This window comes from Myotis nattereri (assembly GCF_964212035.1).
Source record: "Myotis nattereri genome assembly, chromosome: 1".
NCBI classification, from domain to species: Eukaryota; Metazoa; Chordata; class Mammalia; order Chiroptera; family Vespertilionidae; genus Myotis; species Myotis nattereri.
The window spans coordinates 88,593,458-88,616,967 of NC_138075.1; the positions used below are offsets into that span (position 1 = coordinate 88,593,458).

At 44.4% G+C, this 23,510-nt stretch overlaps 1 pseudogene across 1 annotated transcript; it reads right to left on the minus strand.

The window, feature by feature from the left end:
- Positions 1-5,955: 5,955 nt before the first annotated feature.
- On the minus strand, positions 5,956-16,889 carry LOC308523844 (protein GVQW3-like; annotated as a pseudogene). Its single transcript has 2 exons — positions 16,335-16,889; positions 5,956-6,105 (listed from the first exon to the last, which is right to left on the minus strand). The product of its transcript is annotated as a protein GVQW3-like (transcript).
- Positions 16,890-23,510: the final 6,621 nt, after the last annotated feature.

Genomic DNA, 23,510 nt, shown 5'->3' on the forward strand with positions numbered 1-23,510 from the left:
ACCCTGCATGTCTGGTGCATGTGACAATGCACATCAGTCAGAAGCAATCATGGAGGCAGAAACCCTAAGAAAGAGAACAGATTATGGCCCTCTCTTGACCAGCTATCAATAGTAAGAGCTTTTATCCTGATGCCAAGCCAAGATGGACCAAGAGCAAAATAGAGAACAATGGAATGCTCACAGTTCCCTGCCACCTTACCCTCAAAGGTGTTTGCACCTGCCCTGGAGTTCACATCTTTCCCCTGTCTCAGCAGAAATATATACAAACTGTCCTCTTCCCAACAGGAATAGTAATTTAATTTGAGTTCTGGCTCCCACCTGACCCCTCCTTGCTGGCACGCTTGAGCGATCCATCACCTCACCTAATTTTCAAGTCTCCCTTTCTATTGCCATGTTTCCTTTAGCAAGTGTTCCTTCGTATTTGCAGAGCACAAATCTCTTTGAGAAGCAGGTAACTTTTGCATGCTATTTCTTTTTTTTAGAAAAGTATTTTTATTGATTTCAGATAGGAAGGGAGGAGAGATAGAAACATCAATGATGACAGAGAATCACTGATCCGCTGTCTCCTGCACGCCCCCTATTGTAATCAAGCCCGTAACCCGGGCATGTGCCCTGACCAGGTATCAAACTGTGACCTCCTGGTTCATAGGTCGACGTTCAACCCCCCACTGAGCCGCACTGGCAGAGCTTGCATGCCATTTCTAAGGGATTGATAGATTCCAGCCTCATGAAGCCCAAATAAGGACTCCCTGCTTTAGGAAGTCTCTTTCACCTGAAACCTTAGCTGCTAGCAGAAACCTCTCCTTCCTTTCAAAGCAAGCTTCTAGTATAGACCTCTACTCTCTACATCCTATTCCCTCCTCAGTCCACTGCCCTTACTCCACTAAAACTAATCCTGCTAAAGTAAACACTAGCATCCTGAATGCCAGACCTAATGGGTACCTTTTTCTGTCTCATTTGACCACCTGCCATATCTCTGTAACCCATGCCCATATCGTAAAACTCTTTCCCTCATTGCCTTAATGCCACAGCAATAAACCCTCTTAGAGCCTGATTAACGATTTCTCTCTCTAGGAAATGCCCCTGACCCCCAGATGAGACCCCGCTGTCATCTTTGTATACTCACATGCTTCCACCACCCCACCTCAGTTGACCAGCCCATGAGTGGGCCTCACTAAGCAAGAGTAATCAGTGTCTTCCTTGGGAATTTTTTTTTTTTTTGTCTTATAATCTTTTATTTAAATCTATTATACGGTGAACACTTTTTTTTTATTAAATCTTTATTGTTCAGATTATTACATTTGTTCCTATTTTTTACCCCCATAACTCCCCTCCTCCCAGTTCCCACCCCACCCTCCGCCCTCACTCCCCACCCACTGTCCTCATCCATAGGTGCACGATTTTTGTCCAGTCTCCTCCCATACCTCCCACACCCCTTTCCCCCCCAAGAATAGTCAGTCCATTCCCTTTCTATGTCCCTGATTCTATTATAATCACCAGTTCATTCTGTTCATCAGATTATTTATTCACTTGATTCTTAGATTCACTTGATAGATGCATGTTTGTTGTTCATAATTTGTATCTTTACCTTTTTCTTCCTCTTCCTCTTCTTAAAGTATACCTTTCAGCATTTCATATAATACTGGTTTGGTGGTGATGAACTCCTTTAGCTTTTCCTTATCTGTGAAGCTCTTTATCTGACCTTCAATTCTGAATGATAGCTTTGCTGGATAAAGTAATCTTGGTTGTAGGTTCTTGGCATTCATCACTTTGAATATTTCTTGCCACTCCCTTCTGGCCTGCAAAGTTTCTGTTGAGAAATCAGCTGACAGTCGTATGGGTATTCCCTTGTAGGTAACTGAGTTTCTTTCTCTTGCTGCTTTTAAGATTCTCTCTTTGTCTTTTGCTCTTGGCATTTTAATGATGATGTGTCTTGGTGTGGTCCTCTTTGGATTCCTTTTGTTTGGGGTTCTCTGCGCTTCCTGGACCTGTAAGTCTATTTCTTTCACCAGGTTGGGGAAGTTTTCTGTCATTATTTCTTCAAATAGGTTTTCAATATCTTGGTCTCTCTCATCTTCTGGCACCCCTATAATTCTGATGTTGGTATGCTTGAAGCTGTCCCAGAGGCTACTTACACTATTTTCGGATTCTTTTTTCATTTTGCTTTTCTGGTTGGGTGTTTTTTGCTTCTTCACATTTCAATTCTTTGACTTGATTCTTGCGCTCCTCTGGTCTGCTGTTGGGTGTCTGTATAATATTCTTTATTTCAGTCAGTGTATGCTTAATTTCTAGTTGGTTCTTTATCACAACATCGAGGGTCTCATTAGATTTTTTGAGGATCTCACTACATTTATCGGCAGTTTTTAGAAAATTATTGAAAGACCTTAAAAGTGTGGTTTTGAGCTCTATATCTTCCATTTCTGACATCTGCATCCTGTTTCTTTGTCTCCGCATTTTTTATGCTTTCTTGGTGCAACCCCTAGTGGTCTTTATGCGCAGTCTTGTTGTAGTTAAGCCTAGATTGTTGTAGGTAATACTGGTGGGGATTTGACCTCCAGGCCAACTGGCTGTGAGAATCAGCTGTGTCTGCAGTGAGAGAACTTCTGTCCTCTAGGGAGGTGCTAATCTAGCCTTTGCCTGAGTCTATCCGGCAAATGCCTCTGTGCAGGGCTTGGGCGGGGCGGGTCGCATGGGATCAACAGGGTGGGCCGGAGAGAGCAGTTATGGCTGTTCTCAGTCCCATCCCAGGGGCTCTGCCTCTCTGAGTCCCAGCAACCGCTGCAAACCTCGGAGAGAAAGCTGCCTTCGAGTTCCGACCGAAGCCAGACAGTCCCGCTTCTCCCATTTGAGTCTGGGTCCCTAAAGTCTCGCCCGGATCTGGAGCTCAGAGTCTGCGACTCCCTCCTGATTGAAAACGCCAACCAACCGCGCCCTCAGCCACCAGCCCGCTCTGCATGCACTCTGCACCTCAGAATTTGACTTCAGCACTGCGCCTCCTCTGAGTCTCGGTATGCGTTTCTCTTTCCTCCTAGTTGTAGGACTTCCACTCAGCCAGCCTTCCTGTGGTTCTGGGTGATGTCCGTTCCGTCTTTTAGTTTTGATTTTTTTTGAAGTGGTTGTTCGAGGCAGCAAACTCCAGCGTTAACCTATGCCGCCATCTTGGTTCCGGTCTTCCCTGGGAATTTTTTAATAGAAAGGAAAGACAAAAAAATTTCTTGGGTTTCCCATATGTTCTAGTCACAAATTCTAGTTACATGACTATATTTACATACCTGACTACCCCTATATTTTTATAATACACTAGAGGCCCGGTGCATGAAATTCCTGCAAGAGTAGACCTTCCCTCCCCCAGCTGCCGGCACCGGCTTCCCTCCGGCACCCGGGACCTGGGCTTCCCTCACAGCCCCGGCTTCATCTGGAAGGTCGTCCAGTCTAATTAGCATATTATGCTTTTATTATTATAGATTCCCTTTTTTCCTTCAGTCAGTTTGCATTTGGCTCCTTTTATTTGCCACCAAGCTATTTGTAATGCAGGTTTCTATGGAAAAATAAAAGTCAAGAAAAAATCATCAAAATAACCAGTTGCAAAGTTGACTTAGGTTAGACTATATTTTAAGGTAATTAGTCTAAAATGGTTTTCAGAAACCTCTTCTCCAAGCTTATCTTGGCTGTGCATTTCTTCTTTCATCTTGGCACCGAGTAGCTGCTGTGATTGGGGGTCCACCTTGGTATTTATGTTCCCTCGTCTCTTTTTCTCTGTTTCTTTACTTTATTCCTCAAAGATGACTATATATAAAATGGAAATTATTCTTTTAGAGCAGTTTTAGTTTCTCAGCAAAACTGAACAGAAGATGCAGAAATTCTCCATGCACCCCCTGCCCCCACATATCAATAGCCTTCTCCATTGTTCTTCAAACATACTAAACTACTGTGGTTACTCTGAGCATGCCTTGTCCTCCAGAGCTGCTCGGCCTTTGCACATACCATTCTCTCAGCTTAGATGCCATCCTCTGCCACCCCTCCCCACTTTGCATACCAGACACTCCTACTAGAAAAGATATGTCTGCTGGGAAGCCTTATCTACATTCCCCAGGTAGATTTATGAGCTCATTTCTCCTATGACCCCATTAACACTGATACACAACCTCATTAAAGCAATTTAGCTTATTGAATTAATTTATTTGTTTATGAAACAGGCTTACCAACAGACTGTAAAATTCTTAATGACATGGGACCTTATTTTGGGTTTGTTTTTGTTAAGTGACGAGTCCATTCCCAGTGGATGGTAGGCTCTCAAAAATTATGTATTGAAAATGAACAGTTAAGGGGAAGGAGGGAGGGATAAATTGGTGGGGTGCAGAGGATTTTAAGGGCAGTGAAACTACTCTGTGTGATACTGTAATGGTGGAGACATGACATTATTATACATTTATCCAAACCCATACAAGGTAAAACACCAAGTGAATCCTAAAGTAAAGTATGGATTCTGGAACTATTATGTGTCAGTGTAGGTTCACCAATTGTGCCAAATGCACCGCTCTGGTGGGGATGTCGACAATGGAGAAGGCTATTGATATGTGGGGGCAGGGGGTGCATGGAGAATTTCTGCATCTTCTGTTCAGTTTTGCTGAGAAACTAAAACTGCTCTAAAAGAATAGATTTCATTGTGTATATATAGTCATCTTTGAGGAATAAAGTAAAGAAACAGAGAAAAAGAGACGAGGGAACATAAATACCAAGGCGGACCCCCAAGCACAGCAGCTACTCGGTGCCAAGATGAAAGAAGAAATGCACAGCCAAGATAAGCTTGGAGAAGAGGTTTCTGAAAAACCATTTTAGATTAATTACCTTTAAAGTACTGTTAACAAGCAGGAGAATTTGAAGAGGAAAATTCAAAATCCAGCCTCCTGTATTCAGTTGTAAGGGGCAAGAAACTAGTCAAGCCGTGGAGATGAGAGATAAGCCAGAAATGAAGTGGAAAATTTGAAAGCTCCTTGCATAGACATAGCAGAATAATTACTTAAACCAGGAAGACAGTAATGTAGGTCTAAAATGTCACTGCCATTAATTCTAAGTTTTATTGTAGTCTGTTAGGGAAGAGTTCTCTGGGGATTATGAATAACTGCTTCTCGAAATGAAAACTCTGCAAAAACAATTGACATTTCTATAATCTTAAGGAATGAGACCTGGAGAAAAAATGACTTTTCAGGTGGCTGTCTGGTGTCTGAATAGCTAATAATCATTCTTGCCTATGTCACCCTCATTAATCAGCTCCTATTAAAGATAATGTCATACAGGTAAGTATATGGCATAGCATTATGTTAAATATTCATATCATACTATATCTTGGGTGTGGTGATATATTGCCCCAATTTGAGTCCGTGTGTCAGTTTTTCATAGATTTTCATCTATATTCATGTCTCAAGGCCCCCTAGCAAATTAATAACCAAAAGGTTATAGACTCCTTTGTTTGTAAGTCCCTAGTCAGTTACGCAGCATATTTCTCCACTTGTTTTAGCTTTAAAAACTTATTCGGCTTTCTAAAATTATGCCTACCCTGTTTCATAATTGCCCTGGTTCCCACACTAGATTTTTTTTCAATTACAGTTGACATTCAATATTATTTTATATTTGTTTCAGGTGTAGAGCATAGTGGTCAGAAAATTATTTAATTTACAAAGTGATCCCCCTGATCATTCTAATACCACCTGGCACCATACACAGCTATTACAATGTTATTGGCTATATTTCCTAAGGTGTACTTTGTATCCCTGTGACTATCTTTCTTTTTGAGCATGAAGGTTCTTTTATTTTCATTTTGTTTGCTTTGGTTTTCTGTACATCATTTTGAATGTCCTGTCTGTAAAGGGACCTTAGTTGAAAACAGTTGACCCAGTGCTGAAGCTTCCTGAGGTGAAGGCAGCAAGTAGCTTGAGGTTATTTACAAATAGCACATCATGATAAACTGGTTGAAAATGCCAGGGAGAGCAGGTTCCTGTAGTTCTCCAGCATCACAGGCCTGTACAAGGCCCTCTGAGCGGGGTTCAGGTATTCCCACTGCTCCTGAGAGAACTCAACATCCTCATCCTTGAATGTTAGCCATCCCTGCATCAAACATAAGGATTTCTCTGTGCCAAAGGATACAATCTTAGGGGGGAAATGCAACTCCAAGAAGCAGATCTAAAGAATCTCCAGCCCTGGCCGGTTTGGCTCAGTGGATAGAGCGTTGGCCTACAGACTGAAGGGCCCCAAGTTCAATTCCAGTCGAGGGCACATGCCCTACTTGCAGGCTCGATCCCCAGGAGGGGGCGTGCAGGAGGCAGCCGATCAATGATTCTCTCTCATCATTGATGTTTCTATCTCTCTCTCCCTCTCCCTTATATACTATAAATAAATAAATAAAAAGAATCTCCAACTGTCAGCCATTTCTGTTGATTTCCTGAGAAAGAGCCATTGCTGAACCCTCCCTCCTCTTCCTCCTCCTCTGGCTTCTTCCTCAGGTAGCAAGGTTCTCAGAAGTCAGTGCTCTGCAGGGCGACCTTCACTCTCAGCTCTCAACTTCTGACTCCTCCCTGTGACTATTTAATCACTACCAATTACTACTTCTTAACCACATTAGATTTTAAAATCTAATCAAGTGTGATTTAAAATTACATCACACTTGCCAACTTAGGCATCAAAACAAACAATATGTGGGACATTTACACAATGGAATACTATGCAGCTGTAAAAAAGAGGGACCTCTTACTCTTTGGGAGAGCATGGATGGACCTGGAGAATATTATGCTAAGTGAAATAAGCCAGTCAGAGAAAGACAAATATCACATCGTCTCACTTATTTGTGGAATCTAATGAACAAAATGAATTCACCAACAATATAAGACCCGAAGCATGGAGGCATGGAACAGACTGACATATCTCAATGTGGGGGTGGGGGGATGAGAAGAGATAAACCAAAGATCTTATATACTTATATGCATAGTCCACTGACACGGGCAATATGGGGGGTAAAAAGAGGGGAGGGATGGGAGGTATCTATGATATTATCAACAATAAAAAATAAAAATAAAAACAATAAATGAAATAAACCAACAATAAGCTATAAGGGATGAATATTAAGTCCAAGAGCATGCAATAAAATCTAGCTTATTCCACTTATTCTGCATACTTAACATACAATAAAACTCATTTTTTTTTAAGAATTCATCTTTATTTGGTACATTTATACAATGGAATACTAGCAGCTATAAAAGAGAAGGCTCTCTTACCCTTTGAGTCAGCATGAAGGGACCTGGAGAGTATCATGCTAAGCAGAAATAAGCCAGTCAGAGAAAGACAAGTATCACATGACCTGACTTATATGTGAAATCTAATGAGCAAAATAAATTGACAAACAAAACAGATCCAGAGTGTGGACGAAAGGGGCCACATGCTGACCTGACAAGCTCAGGGGAGGCCTGCATGGCAGTTTTGCAAACTCGGAGACCTAAAGTAACCACAAAGGATGGTCCGAAATTAAACTTTAACTAAAGCAGTGATGGCGGGCAGGTACGTCCTGGGCCGGTGTCTTCACTGACAAGATCAACCTTCACCTTACTGAGCCATCTGTCTTTTTGCATCTGTGATAACACACCCTCGAAATGTCTGGGTGACTTGTGACTTCCCTTTATCTGGACCCCTTGGGGCACAGCCAGGTGTGCTGGGCCCCAGGACAGATACCACAGATTCCTTCATCATCATGTTAATTGTTCCTGCACCCACCTAAGTATGTGTCCATCATTTTACTTTTTATCCAATCCCAGGGGTTTCCCTGCTTTGCTTATCCCTCCTCCTTAATCTATCACCAATGAATTTCGTGTAACCCACCTATGTTCCTCCTTTGATTGCAATGTATAAATGAAATGTAACCCCGCCATTCTCCGGAGCACTATCTCAATTCTTTGAGGTTCTGCTTCCCGGCATATGTCAACAGTTTGGCTCAAATAACTCACAAAAATTCTTTACAGGTTTCAGTGGTTTTTTTACGTTAACAAGAGGCATGGAAGCATGCAACAGACTGAAGAATCTCAGAGGGTAGGGGAGTGGGGAGGCAGGAAGAGTTTAACCAAAGAATTTATATACATATATGCATAGCCCATAGACACAGACAGTAGTGTGGTGAAGGCCTGGGGCAGGGGGTGGGGAGGAGTGGGGTGAAGGGAGTATTGGGGGAATAAAATGAGAACATCTGCAATGCTGTCAACAATAAAGATAAATTGTTAAAAAACTCATTATTATAAAGTTTCCAAGTGCTAACATGGGGTTTCATCCTTTATTCCTTACAACAACCTGATGAAATAAAGTCAGCACTATCTGATCATATAATCAGGGTGTAGGAAATGGACCTCTGTGATCCATCTCCAGCATGGTCGGCTTTTGATGGAATTTACTGAACTTCCCCAGGGCAAACAGAATGTAGGGAGGAGGGAAGAGGAACAAAGAACTGTGCACGTGGGCAACCCCCCAGGCAGGCGTCTGCCTCACCTAGACGGGGGAGGTAGAGGCAGCTAGAAAGGCCTCGGTCCAATTTTTTTAAATAGCCCAATGGGAGACAGCATGACCTAGGCGATGTATGAGGAAACAGGTGACCTCATAGTACTCAGCCAATGAGGAACCGGAGGAGGGACTGAATAAATAGGCATGTTTCTTGCCCCACAATGTGCCTGTACAATGGACGCCTGCTCTCGAGAGTATATTAAAAGTCTCATTTTCACCATACTTCGGTTTCCGACTCCGTCATTTGAAATTTGGAAAGGTGAGCCATTTCCATAAGGGCAACAAAGAAGGCAAGGTCCTTATGCAAATTTCCATAAAAATAGCTGAATGGGGATTAAAACTCTGTTCACATGCTAACAGTTCATTTTCTCCTGAAAATATTTTGTGAAAATCCTGGCCTCCCCTGGGCTGCTCACAGCAACCACCGTTAAATCATCAAAGGTCCACCCTAAGCCCCGCTGCTCTTGGGAGAAGCGGTGGCATTGTCAGAATTCAGTGCCTGACTCAGCTCTGAAAAGGGCTGCCTCTCTCTCAGAAGGACCCCCTCCTCGGGAACTTCCAAATGTCTAACCCTAACCCTAACCCTTTCCTTTAAATCAGAGGAGCCCAAACATGCTCTTCTAATTTGGTGAAAATCTACCCAGCTGTTTCATTTGATGTAATAAATGAAATTTTGTTTTATCTAAATGGGTGCTATTGTCCTGCAGTCTGAGCTATTGACTCTGCCAAACTCCGGGACCATCAGTAATGTGTGGCCCAATGCCCTAAAAGCTGTTTTGGTGTGTGGCCTCATTAGAGGGCCAGATTATTGTTTCTCCATCAGTGGTCCTACCACAAGGTACTTGTTAAAATGCAGATTCCTAGGTCCCAGTACAGACCTACGGAGTTGGACTTAGAGGTGATGATGCATTAACCACCACTAAAAGGTGTGGTGATTGCTGGGGGGAGGTGGTGGAGGGAGGTGGAGGAGGGCTTGGAGGAACAAATGGTGATGGGAGGAGACTTGACTTAGGGTGGTGAACACACAATACAATATACAGATGATGTGTTGTGAAATTGTGCACCTGAAACCTGTATGATTTTGTTAACCAGTGTCACCTCAATAAATTCAATAAAAAGGAAAAGAACAACAACACTGATTGAAAGGTTAACATGGTGGTGAGCAGGCAGGCTATAAATAGCCATCTCAGACAGTGATCAAAGAGAATTTTAATTTATTTAAGGAAAAGGGAATGGAGGATGTGATAGCCAAAGGGAAGGGCTACACAGCACTGAACCAAAAAGTATTGGTTCCATGATGGCAGCAAAAATGTACTTAGGACAGTGAAACAAGGAAGCGCATAGGAGAAGCAATAGGAAAGCCTCAGCTGGGCTGCCTTGGCTCCCTGTGAAGTCAGAGAAAAGGGGGCCTTGGAGACAGGGTCAGGGGGTGAGCCTGGGATGAGCTGCCACTGCCCAATGCTTCCCTAGTTGCAAGTCTCATGGGGTCGCTTAAAGGTTAGGGGATGCATGCCTGTGGGAGGAGGAGAGGGGGAAGGGAAGGAAATGGCACCACATGCCCCTAGGATCTTACTAGAATATTCATCAGCTTTCCAGCTGTGCCCTTTCAGGGTGGTGGTCTCCGTTGATTGGTCAGTGCCAGGTCAGGGGTCATTAGTCAATGCAGCTGGTCCTGAGGCAGCCGCAGAGTCGCTTGTCTGGTTTTGCTGCTTCTCTGGTCCTGGAGCTGAAATACAACTGAGGCCAGATGTTATGCTTAGGGAGGAAAAGGTCAGGGGGTCTAAACCTCACGACCAGCGATATGAAAGATCAGGGGTTCAAACCGCATGTCAGTGACATGCTAGGGGAGGACAGGTTACCCTGGGGATGAGGTTCTTGTTTTCCCAGCCTTGCCCCTTGCTAGGCATCGGGAGCTTTCTGCCCTGGTGAGTTTCTGTACCTCATCTTTGCTCAGCTCATGTCTGTCTAACTCTTAGGAAGCAGTAGCAACACTTATAGGCCCTTTAAGCTGGTTTCCAGCTTTGTCCTGTTCCCAGCGTGTGGAGCACAGAGTGAGTGGATCAGCCGAAGGTATGACTACCTCCGCAAAACTCTCTGTGGACCTCTCCAGCCCAGCCTGAGGCTCATGGCTCATGGATTATCCAGCAACGCAGAAAATAAGTCATTTGATCGCTGTTAGGCAAAAATTCTAGTCTGGTCAAATAGTTTGGGACCTTCCTCTGCTTGGAAACCTGCTGAAGATGAGGCGCCTGAGGCACATTCAGCTCCTTCAGTGTCTCCTCCCGCCTGCACCCACCCCCCCCCCCCCTCTGGTTCTGCCTTGGGCTAGGGGAGTGCTGGGAAGGGAAAGATACAGAGCCTGGAGCCTTCCTATGTCAGTGGGGCTGAGGCCTGAAAGCAGCAAAAGCATAATTACTGACTCTTCTTCCTCAGTGGGGCGCCCTCCTCCTCTGAGGACCCTGATGTAGTCACCAATATGGATGGTATTTTCTCTAACTGGCCACCAATGCCATCCCCTCAGATCTGGTTTCCCCTACTGTCCACCTCCAGCCTCCTGGTGCTGGGCTCACCCCGCCCTTCAGGAGGTCCTCTTCATTAAGGTGACACAAGTCCCACTCTCTCTTCCATGGGTCCTCACCTGTTTGCACTTTAGTTCCTCCCCCCGTGGGAGTGCCGTTCATCCATCATTGTCTTCTCGCCTCATTCTGCCAACTCTGGTCAGAAAGAAACAGGTACCGGTCCCTTCACCTGAAACTCTGTGAAGTCCCCCTCATTTGGTGTACTCCACTGTGGGAGCTCTCCTCCCCTCTCCTCTCCCACCAGCAAAGCATGGTGGTCTCTCTCTCTCTCTCTCTCTCTCTCTCTCTCTCTCTCTCTCTCATTCTCAATGCCCAGCCCCAGATGATTCTTCACCTCCCCTGGAGCACGAGAGGGGTGAATGCTAGCAACACCAGCTCCACAGACTCATAGGTGGTCTGGCATCTCAGGAGGAAGTAGGGACATTTGTCACCTGTCGTAGTATCCGGGCAGACAACTAAAAAGTCACATCTAACATCTGTTACATTAGTCAGACTCACAGTTACAAGAAAAAAGACTCATTCAATTCTTCTTAATTAGTGGAACTTTGAGATAAGAAGACCAATGGAAGAAGGAGCACTCAAATTCTACAGCAGCCCGAGGGCAGCTGTACCCAGACTTCCCAAGGACTAGAAGGCAGTTCAGAGTGTAAAACACATCTAATGACCGGGAGCACTGGACCCCTCAGCAAAGGAGTGCTGCCTCCCATGACATGGGGCCAGAGCTGTGTGGGGACCCTGAGCAGAGTACTCCAGATGTGAAAGCCCATTTGCCATACACATGTGCAAAGGCAATGACACAGCAGTTTTATTGTACGTACTGCGCAGGCGCACCTTTATAGTATGTAACTAGTTGACCCGACGCTGATGTCACCATTTGGCTTGAAGCCTCTTTCGTCTGCGTTAGTATAAAATGTGCTACTGAACAGCTGGTGGCTGGCTGCTTTGTGTGCAATAAAGCATGTCCCACCTACCTGCGGCTGCTCACGTCTTCTTCCAGTTCCCGGCTCCCACGGAGGTCCTGTCCCTAGCAGAGGGACTCGGGCCCAGCAAGCTGCCTCCCTGTTTCTGCTGCCACCCCTTCTTTTGCTGACACCCACATGCCAGCTCTTACTCTAAGCTCTGTCCCATGGAACATAATGCTAACAGGTGGGTGTTCTGTCACCAAATGCCTGGGAAACACTGAGTGAACATTAGACACGCTTTTTACTGTGGGATTCTCAGCCTTTCAAATGCTAAAGCTCCGTGCAACTTTCTAAAAGGGGGTGTAAATGTGGGGTTTCTCTAATGCACGGGCCTATGACACCCCATTTAAGGAACACCTGTTATGGGCTGCAAGACCAGCTCAGGCTCCATGGCTGGGAGCGATACATGTCCTTCCTCTACGTCTTTGGCTGACTCGTGGCTTTGAGGTCTGTAGCATCTGCAGACTATTCGCTTTGTATTTTCAGCTCCTGCTCCCACAACCAACCAACTCTCCCTATGTCTCAATTCTCTTAAAGATAAAGAAATTGCTTAGTCCAGTGTGGTCACCATCAGGACAATTTGGGGAGATCCTTAGTATCGAGCCATTTTATGGGCCATTGACCAACCTACAGCCTGACTCACGTTGACCTGGGTGATCACCCCTGACCAGGAAAGTGGAACCAACTATGACCTCCCACCCTCCGCAAGAGACTGTGCCTAAGACAGCACCGTGACTGACCCTTCTATAAACACCACAGACGCTCTAAACCCTTTGTGACAACCAGCCACTAACTGAAGAAGTGTAGCTTTTGTAACTGGGAGACTTCTGTTAAATAAATGTTTCTCAAGTGCCTTGAGAGTCCCCCAGCCTGGTAAATTGCACTGCGATCAGAATGAGACCCACGGTAACTCCTCTAAGCTTCTTCACTGAAGAAGTGAGCCACATTTTAAGTATATACACTGAATGGCCAGATTATTATGACCACCTGACGTTTGTAGGCAAATTAGCTATAATTTCGCGCTGAAGTTGCTAGAGGGCCAGACCATTATAAATAGGGAAGCAGGCTGTTTACCACAACAGTAGAAGTGATTTTTCTCTGAAGATATGGGTAAACAATGCGATTTAATAGCCTTTGAATGCGGGATCTGTATATATACACTGAGTGGCCAGATTATTATGACCACCCCCTCAGTACTTTGTTGAGCCACCTTCTGCCTTCAATACTGCAGCGATTCTTCTTGGCATTGACTCCACGAGATGTTGAAAGGTGATGCGAGGAATCTGACACCATGCCTGATGAATAGCACTGTCCGGTTCTGTGAGATTTGATGGTTGTGGAACCAGCTGCCTGGTGGCTCTTTTAACTTCGTCCCACAAATGCTCAATTGGATTGAGATCTGGTGATTGTGGGGGCCACCTAAGCAAGGTAAAGTCTCCCTCATGTTCTTGAAACCACTCCTGCACAATACGAGCACCGTGGCATGGCGCATTGTCTTGTTGGAAGAAGCCATGTCCATTGGGATAAGCCATCAACATGATAGGATGAACCTGATCAGCAACAATACTTAGGTATGTTGTGCTATTCAGACGTTGTTCCACGTGAATTAAAGGGCCCAAATCATGCCAGGAAAACATGCCCCAAACCATAACACTGCCCCCACCAGCTTGAAGGGTTGTACTCATGCATGTGGGGTGCATGCTTTCACGCTGTTTCCGCCAAATTCTCACTGCCATCTGCATGATGCAACTGGAAACGTGATTCATCGGATCACATGACTTTTTTCCAGTGCTCTAGTGTCCAATCCTTGTTTTGCAGCTCTGAGTTTAAAATGTAGGTGTGCTTTTTCTTCCTGACATGTATTCATGCTGCCCTGGTCCTATAAATAGCTCAGCCCCTCATCTTTAGCTCAGTGCTCAGTCAGCCCATGTGAGGAAAGTACTGCTTTATTAACCTTAGTCCACAGCTTAGATCCAAAAATGCACTTCTTCAACATTACAAATACATAAGCAGGCCATTGGGACTGACAGTCAATTTAAAAAGCCATGAACTCTTCCAGTCACTCCTTCATAGGGTCATTTATGAGCCATAATTAACATGCAATGGCAAGACAGAGGACTCTCCAAACAGGAGAAGTTTAGTGTAGTGCAAAGTGCATGACCTGGAGCCAGACAAACTCCATGACTTCGAGCAGGTGTGTTAAATATTCTACCTGTCAGTTTCCTCTTCTATTAAATGGAGAGTGCCATGCAGTTTTCAGAAAGAGGCTGTGTACATAAAGGACTGGCGCAATGCCTAGAATACAGTAGTTGTTCAATAAATAGTAACAGTGATGGTAGCAGTAGCAGTAGTAGTAGTAGTCGTGGTAGTAGAAGTTAATAGTGCTGGGGATGATAGTAGAAGTGGTGATGATATCTCTTTGGTTGTCTTTTTTTTTTTTTTTTTTGTCTGCCTAACATCCCTTTCCTCCATATTCTGATAATGACACCCTGTTTCCCTTGGGTAACTGCCCCCTAATTCTATGTGGTCCTTGAGGAACTGCCAATCACAGTGCCCAATCCCCCCATCCTGACCACAAGAATGGGATTCTGATCCCAGCCTTTGTAAAGTTTGTTCCCTTTCTCTTGGCTCCATGGATTGGGGGTTGAGGATGGGAGTGTGCAGGGAGGACAAATGAGTGAAGTCTCTCCTCAGGGTTTTGTAGAGAGATGCTGAGAGAGAGAACCTCTCCCGCCTCTGGGGTGGCTGGGCTGAGATGATAAATGCTCAGAGCTGTCTGTGGTCATGCTGCCCTTCACCTCCTGCTCAACAGAAGTGCACCCTGAAACAGGAGAGAATGTGCCCAACACAGGGAGTAGCAAAACAGAAGGGGAGAGAGAAAATATTTATATCCCTGGATCCAGCCCCACTCCTAGATTTACCAGTTAAATAAGTCAGTAAGTTCCCACTTTAGGCTTAAGCTCATTCTAATTGAGTTTCTACCCTTGACGTTCAAATATTCCTGCTAATATAAATGTATTTTTTAAACAGAAAGAAAGAAAACGAGGAGGAGGACCAGGAAAGAGCACAGAAGCAATCCCCGGAGGCGTCCTCACACATTCATTCCAGCACAGAAAATGGAAGCCAGCAGGTGAAGTGCGCAGCCCCTGAAGTGGCAAAGCTACTGAATCAGGGAACCTCCTGGAGGACACAGAAAGCAGCGTGATGTCACTGCAGTTTCTTGCCCACAGTTTGGTCAGTGGAGGGAAGAAGGTAACCCCTGATCTTGTTTGCCTGGCCAGGCTTGTCCCCTGCTCCCCACAAAATAGGGAGACAGTGGCCAGGTAGGGACCATATTACAGTACCTCACTGTGAAATATGAAGGAGCTAGCATTCTCTCCATTAAGCCACAGGAGCCATCAAATGTTTTAAGAAGGGACTCTGGCCAGTGTAGCTCAATGGTTACAGAGTCAGCCTGTGCACCGAAGGGTCTCAGGTTCGATTCCCGGTGAAGGGCAAGCACCTAAGTTGAAGGTTTGATCCCCAGCCCTGGTTGGGGTGAGTGCAGAAGGCAAGCAATTGATGTGTCTCTCTCAAATCAGTGTCTCCCTCTTGCTCTCCCACCCCCTTCCACTCTCTCTAAAAAGCAATGAAAAAATATCCTCAATAAAAAAAAATATTTTAAGTTTTAAGAAAGATAATTACATGATTTTTTTTTTTCTTTTTGGGGGGAGGTGAAGAGATCCAAACTTGTTAAGCAAAAGAAATCGAGAATAAGCAAACACCAGAAGTTAACAGCCAAAGGTTCTTCAAGGTTGTGGAGAACAGCAAGAAAGATGGCCGGCCCAACAGCCCAGCAGAGGAACTAGGAGAGCCATGGCATGTAGGGAGGGGCGGGAGAGAAGACTGAAAGTAGATGAGCTGTAAATGAAGGCGCCTAACAGTGAGGCGGGTTCTAGCTCAGGTTCAGCTGCTGCACAGTTCCCTGTGAACCAATCCTGAGCTGCCCTGGTGGGAGGCTTGTTGAAGATGAGGCTGTAGAGCAGTGATGGTGAACCTATGACACGCGTGTCAGAGGTGACACGTGAACTCATTTTTTTGGTTGATTTTTCTTTGTTAAATGGCATTTAAATATATAAAATCAATATCAAAAATACAAGTCTTTGTTTTACTGTGGTTGCAAATATCAAAAAATTTCTATATGTGACACGGCATCAGAGTTAAGTTAGTGTTTTTCAAAATGCTGACACGCCAAGTTCAAAAGGTTCGCCATCATTGCTGTAGAAGCTGCTGGCAGGAGAGCGGATTCTGGACGAGATGCAGGCTGGCGCATTTCCCCACCAGCTTCACCCTGGAGATGACAGAACTTGTTACCTGTTTCTTCACGCACAAGCTATTTTCCTAGTTTCTTTGGAAAGATCAGAAAGTTACGTTTTTGAGGTTTAGGGTCATCCTTCAAAATACCGGATATAACTTTGGCAGAAACTTTTCTCATGTTCAAGTTTTCTTTCAGAGTGAATCTAACAGTTTCTTTATCTAAAGTTAACTTTTCAGCCATCATCCTCACTGTTAACTGCCTACTTGAACAAACCAAGTCCTTGACCTTCTGGATATTGTCATCTGTCCGGTGGGTACCTGGACAGCCACTTCGGGCATCATCTCAAACATCTTCCTGCCCTTCTTCAAGCCGTGTGTGCCAGTCAAACACTCTGGCCCTCGACATGACTTCTTCCCATAAACTTCTTTTAAAGAAAGAACAAGTCTCACTTGGAGACTTGTTCGATTTCACGCAAAATTTTATACTAATCCCTTGTTCTAGATGGCGGTCACTCATTTTGGCAAGACGGGAACGTTAGCAGGTCACGATTGTGAGGGGAAGACAAAGAGACCAATCTCTATCCAAAGGGACCGACCTCTAACCGGCTGCAAGTGGAATCAGGGCGCTCGCTATTCTTGATCCTCTGGGAGCCTCACCCGGAAAGAGTAACTGCTTGTCTGAGTTTTCACCCCTCAGCTTTCAGTCGAGGCTGGGGAAGCCCGTTCTGAGAAGCGAATGGTGTCAAAGAGCAGCTGCAAAGTTGGGGAAAATGAAACCTTCTACAGCCCATGTCTGCATCCAACTCCTGCTTGCAGATCTGCCGGGAATGTGCAAATCAGTCACCAAGGTCAGCCCGACTCCCCGGCCCCTAAAAGTCTATGGCGATTTCTGCAACAGAGGCCTGAGTGGTGGCATCTTCAGCAAGCAAGCAGAGAAGCACCAGGGATGTAACGGCAAGCTCGCTTCAGATCCGCAGAATCCCAGGCACGCAGACGCACTGGAGAGGCCGGTGCTCCCCAGCTCTAGGGTCCCGCACTTTTTGCATTTTTTAAAGCTTCCTCTGGCTCAGAATGGTGCCTGGATTGGAGAACGGCAAAGCTGGGAGCAGGGAGACCAAAGGAAAGTTTTAGCAATAATCAAGGGAGTGCTTGAACAAAGACAAGCCAGAGAGTAGAGAACGTATATCTAGCAGGTCAAACCTGCACTTAGGGATTGGCTGTGTGGGCTGAGGTTGGGGTGTGGAGGCAGGAAGAAGGAAGGAGCCCAGGCCATACAGTTACCCCGGACCTCAGGAATCTAGAAAGAAGTCTGCAGCTATGCACAGGGAAAAGGAGGGCGTTCACATTGGAACATATTCTCTTCTCAGAGGTTTTAATCAACTTGCCCATGTCTGCCCAGCATAAAAGATTGTCCTTAAACGGAGAGAAAGAAGAGATAGATTAGAAGGTGCTAATTACTCTGAGGGCGAGACCCCCAAAAGCCCACTGGTCCTGGGGGAGACTTCTGCTCTCCCCAGTCACCCATGCCCCAACTCCTGCCTGCTCCTTGGAAAACCCAAAACGTGGGGCTCAGGGTTTTCCCTGAGGGTTTCCACGCAATTCTATCTACTGAAGGGTTTGGGCCCACATTTTGGCCTTCACACCTATTGTCCCTCATGCTTAAAACACCCTTGTCCGCTGGCTTGCCTAAGGAACACCTTTCATCCTTCCAGACTTACTTCCTATCACCAGCCTTGTGACGTTTTATCTGCTTCATCTCCATTGGGCAATTCAAATGTCAGCTTGCAATAAGTCTTTCTTCCTTTAGTCACCAGATTGTCCCTTAAGTAGTTGAAGTCTACAAGCCTCACCTCCAATGCTGGCTGACACAACGTGAAACAATCTGAATTTGAACACCATACAGGTGTGTGCCAGTTTCTATAATCTCTCAGCTCCAAACCCATCTCTCCATGCCCCATGTGCTGGGGCGGGGACTCTGAAGCCACATTTCCTCTTGGCAAGCCATCTTTCTGCTGGGCTTTGCCAAAAAGGAGGGCTAGAGGGAGACTGAGAGGCCACAGGAGGTAGAAGGGACTCCTTCCTGTGTGCTCACAAGTCCTGTGAGCATCACACCAGCAGTGTTTCTGTCCCTCCCAGCAGCATCTACACTTAGTGTGCAGTTTTCCCAATGCATGTAGCACTAGCCTCATCTCAGGTGGTGCCTTCTCCTTAAATCCTAGCCGTCTGGTTCTCAAACCCACAGGGCCTCTTCTCCAAGCTCAGAGATACCAGTTCCAGCAGAGCTATATCTCCTCCTCCTCATAGGCTGGCCTCCACTCCACAGGGCCCCTCCCCCACGTTGTTAAATTTTAATAACCCAGACTTTGTTCCCCAAGCCCTGTAAGTGCGACTGCTTCCTGCAGTTGACTTGAACTGACTGAACTGAACAATGATGGTCAAGGTGCTTTTAGTGTAAGCATATAAATGCTTGCATCCATATATTTTATAGGATTTAATAAGTCACCTTTGCCTGGGGATCCCTAGCTCGTGAATGTCTGTCTAACCTTAATGTGATTATGTAGTCCAACCCCTAAATGCCTGGCCACTTGGATGTAATTAAGCTGCCCAGCCGAACTGCATGGATTCTTTCCAGATTCCAGACTCACCAGCTGGCCCCATTCAAAGACAGCCCAGCGGAATAGCCTAAGGCAGTGGTTCTCAACCTTCCTAATGCCGCGACCCTTTAATACAGTTCCTCATGTTGTGGTGATCCCCAATTTCATTGTTACAAATTGAACATAATTAAGACATAGTGATTAATCACAAAAACAATATGTAATTATATATGTCTTTTCCGATGGTCTTAGGCGACCCTTGTGAAAGGGTTGTTCGACCCCCAAAGGGGTCGTGACCCACAGGTTGAGAACCGCTGGCCTAAGGCAACCAGACATGGACCTAATAGAGGCATCCATTGTGGTGTGCTAACAGGGTCTCTCTCCCCACTAGCAAGATTTTATTTATTTATTTATTTTATTATTATTTTGTTGTTATTGTTGTTAATCCTCACCCAAGGATATTTTTCCATTGATTTTTAGAGTGGAAGGGAGAGGAAGAGTCTGAGAGCAAGAAACATCAATGTAAGAGAAACATATCGAGTGGTTGCCTCCTGGTTGCCTCCTGCATGCGCCCCGACTAAGGCTGGAGCCTACAACCTCAAGTATGTGCCCCTGATTGGAATTGAACCTGGGACCCTTCAGTCTGCAGGCTGATGATTTATCCACTGAGCCAAACCGGCTAGGCTAGCAAGGGCCCACCCCTTATGGGCCCATACCTGAGTCCTATGGAATGTGGGTGACATAAAAAGGGAAAACCTACATGGTATGCTTGGGCAAGGAATGCTTTACAACCTCTCTAGCTGAGAGCAATACCAAACTCTAAGTTGAGAGGGCATTCCTCCCTACCTCACACATGTCACATGGATGCCCCTGTGAATAACCTAGGGCATCAGGGACAGTATCAGATTCATGGCACTCAGACTCAGTAGATGACAGCAGGACCCTAAGGGTACCCTGTGGAGGTAGCAAAGCATCTGCAGTGCCAGGCGGGAGGGTGTTCATTTATGTACACATGGGAGAAGCCTCCTATTACACAGGGTGAAGTCTTGCTGGAGTGAGTGGGATAAGAGCCCACTCATTCGGGCCATTATGATTGAGGTGATTCCATTTGTACAAATAGGCAGTTATCTTGGGTCTTGTGTGAGGTGTTGCCTAATCATGTTGCATCTCTGACAATAAGAGGCTCCACATTTGATATGACAACCAAAACATGCTGCCTTATTTTTTTTTAAGATATTTTATTGATTTTTATAGGAGGAAGGGAGAGGGATAGAGAGTTAGAAACATTGATGAGAGAGAAACATCAATCAGCTGCCTCCAGCACACCCCCTACTGGGGATGTGCCCACAACCAAGGTACATGCCCTTGACTGGAATCGAAGCTGGGACCCTTGAGTCCGCAGGCCGATGCTCTATCCACTGAGCCAAACTGGTTAGGGCCATGCTGCCTTATTTAAATGTAAGGAGTCTTCATTTTTCTCTGACCAAAAATGTTTAACATACTTTTATTTAGGCAATAAATCTGTATGAACACAAAAACAAATAAGGGTTCAGATGCAAACTGAACTTCAGCTGCAAATTGAATTGAAATCAAATACTACAAAGCCAATGGGAAAACACGTAAAAATGCATCCTTTTGGCAGGGCTGAATGTCAGTATATAGGATTTTTCTCCTTTTACCCCAGATGCTTTCACACATTAATACTAATCCAATACTATCTATGACTCGATACTTTGATAATTCTGTCACAGTGTCTTCTTGTATCTGTAACTAATCACCAGAGGACATGCCAATAGACTTCCACTTTGGATAAATCAGAAGTAACTTGACTTGACTCTGAGGATTCCTCAAATTCATAAGTGATGACTACTTTAAATGAAGGGGATTGCCCTGGCTAGTGTGGCTCAGTTGGTTGGAGTGTCATTCCATACACCAAAAGGTGGCATCCCCACTCAGGTTCAGGTTCAATCCCCGGTCGGGGCATTTACTGGAGTCTCTCTCTCTCTCTCTCTCTCTCTCTCTCTCTCTCTCTCTTTCTCTCTCTCTCTTCCTTCTAAATAAAAAGTTTAAATAAAGGAGATCTATTGCATCCTAATTTCTACTATTGGCTAACGTATCCTTCTAACATGGCTTGCCTAGAGTTTCAGTCAACTACTGGTATGCTTGAAGAATGACGCAGTTTGAAGTATTCCATAACAGACTTTCTCGTCTCTCAGTTTCATTAAAAAGGAAACCAAATGTCTTGGCTAAGGAAAAAGCTGACCCTCTACTAAATATATAGATGAAAACTCCTCTTGGCCAATCCAGAGCTCCTTGAATCAAATGGGAAGTTCAAGGCCACTGCTTTTGCAGATAAATTGGTTCAGTCAACGAAAGGCTGCAGATCTGACAAGAAAAACAACAACAAAAAAACAGCATGCTCAAGAGAAGATGAATTTTTACTATATTCCATTATAGAAGTCCACAGTGAAGAAAAATGACTTCATCAATCGCACTCCTGGAGCCCTGGTGAGGCTACAGGTAAAAGGAGAAGCCCCCGGAACAGGCTTCCTGCCACACAAGTTGCATCCATTGGTGCAAGGAAGCTTCAGAGAGGCACCTGCAAGCCCAGCTGACAGTGGATAAGTCACAATTATCAGGACCTTATTAGCTGTTGCCCTGGAGTTAAAGAGGGCCATTTGCCTCTATCAAGGAGCAATCGATTGCTTTGTATGGCCTATAACTTATAAGGCCAAGGTCAGGGTACGGTGATGGAAAATTAGGTTAGCTATCATAAATCCTCCAGCACCGATCCTTCTTATCTGAAGGAGAGTGCTATAAACTATTAACCCTGTTATATTTTGTGGGAAATATAACAAAATCCAAAAGCATAGTGAACTCTATGATGGATAATACAGTATATCAGAAAAAACTAGACAGATTGAACTTTCTTCACCTGATAGGAAGAAAAGAAAATTGAATTCACTCTGCCTTGAGGCACATGGTTAATTCTTCAGACCAGCAAGTACTCATCAAAATGGGGCAGAAGACACTTTATAGAAGAAAGATTACCCTATTTCTCCTCCTTGTCTTCTCTTGCTGTGATGCAAGAGAACCCATACCCTAAATGAAGGGGTCACAAGTAGCAGAGACCATGAAGCTGGCACTGACCTATGTGAGGAGATAATGCTGCCATCGTGTCTTTCTGTCTCTGTAACTAATCACCAAGAAGTAAACTTCCCCCCCCAAAAAAGCAGAAACAAAATATAAGTCTCAACTGCCCAAATAAAAGATGTCTAATAACAATTTAGAGTTGTCAGAAAATATTAACAATTAATAAACCTATATAATAAGTATGTAGTATTACTCATCTGAATTACTGAAAATATTCCAATTTATAAGTTGGGGAGCAATCTTATGATAGTTGGAACTAAAGTAAAAGTAGCTGTGGTTTAACTCATAAAAATAGTTTCTTGTATTTCTTATATTTCTGTTTTTCTTATAGAATAGTCACTTTAATTTTATGGGCATAATAAATGGCTTTTATTTTTATGTATATTGAAATTTGTATACCTAGCATTGTACTAACTACAAATACCTATAAACCAGCACTTTTCATCCTGATTGCAGTAAGTATCCCATCAACAAACCTACCTGTGTCCTTGTTTGGCAATTCCCCAAAACTTGGAAGAAGATAAGACAAAAAGGTAAAAAATTAATGTCATTTCTGATGGCCATCTTTAGCATAGTTGAATCAAACAAGGAAAAAAAAAAGAATCAATTTTTTAAACTTTATACAGTGGAAAAAGCGTGAAGTTTTATTAAGTTCATGAAAAAATAACAGAAATTTCACCCTGGCGAGTGTGGCTCAGTTAGTTGGAGTGTCATCCCATACACTGAAAGGTGGTAGGTTCGATTCCTGGTCAGGGTACGTGCCAGGTTGCCTGTATGAACCTGGATGGGGGGCAATCAATTGATGTCTCTCGCATGAGTCTTGTTTAGAAATGACAGAACTTAGAGATTGTTCTTAAAAATTGATGAGAATGAATCAATTCATTCTCATGAATTGATGAATGATCAATTCTCCAGGTTCAGAAAGGGAACCAATAAAATGAAAATCCAGAGTTATCTCTGAATTCTCAGCTAATTGAACAAACCTTGACATTAAATCAAATTTTTCTTAAATCAAAACTGAATTTTTCAAAAAAAAACCTGAATTTTTCCATAGGTTTCTATAGAGGCAAAAGCAGGAAGCTTCAGAAGTACATAGGCATGAAAATTTACAAACATTCAAAATGGTTTACTTTGCGATCTCCACTGCTTCCCCCCCCCCCCCCCACACTGTCATTGGACACTGTCATCTGCTAAAATGACCCATTGGAAATGCTAGCTTTATCATCTGTTACTACATCTCAAATGTTCACTAACGAGGGCTGTGTTGCATTTCCCTAATACCTAGTAAAGTTGAAAATCTTTTCATATATCTGTTGGCCATTTATATGTCTTCTTTTTTAAAAAATATATTTTATTGATTTTTTACAGAGAGGAAGGGAGAGGGAGAGGGA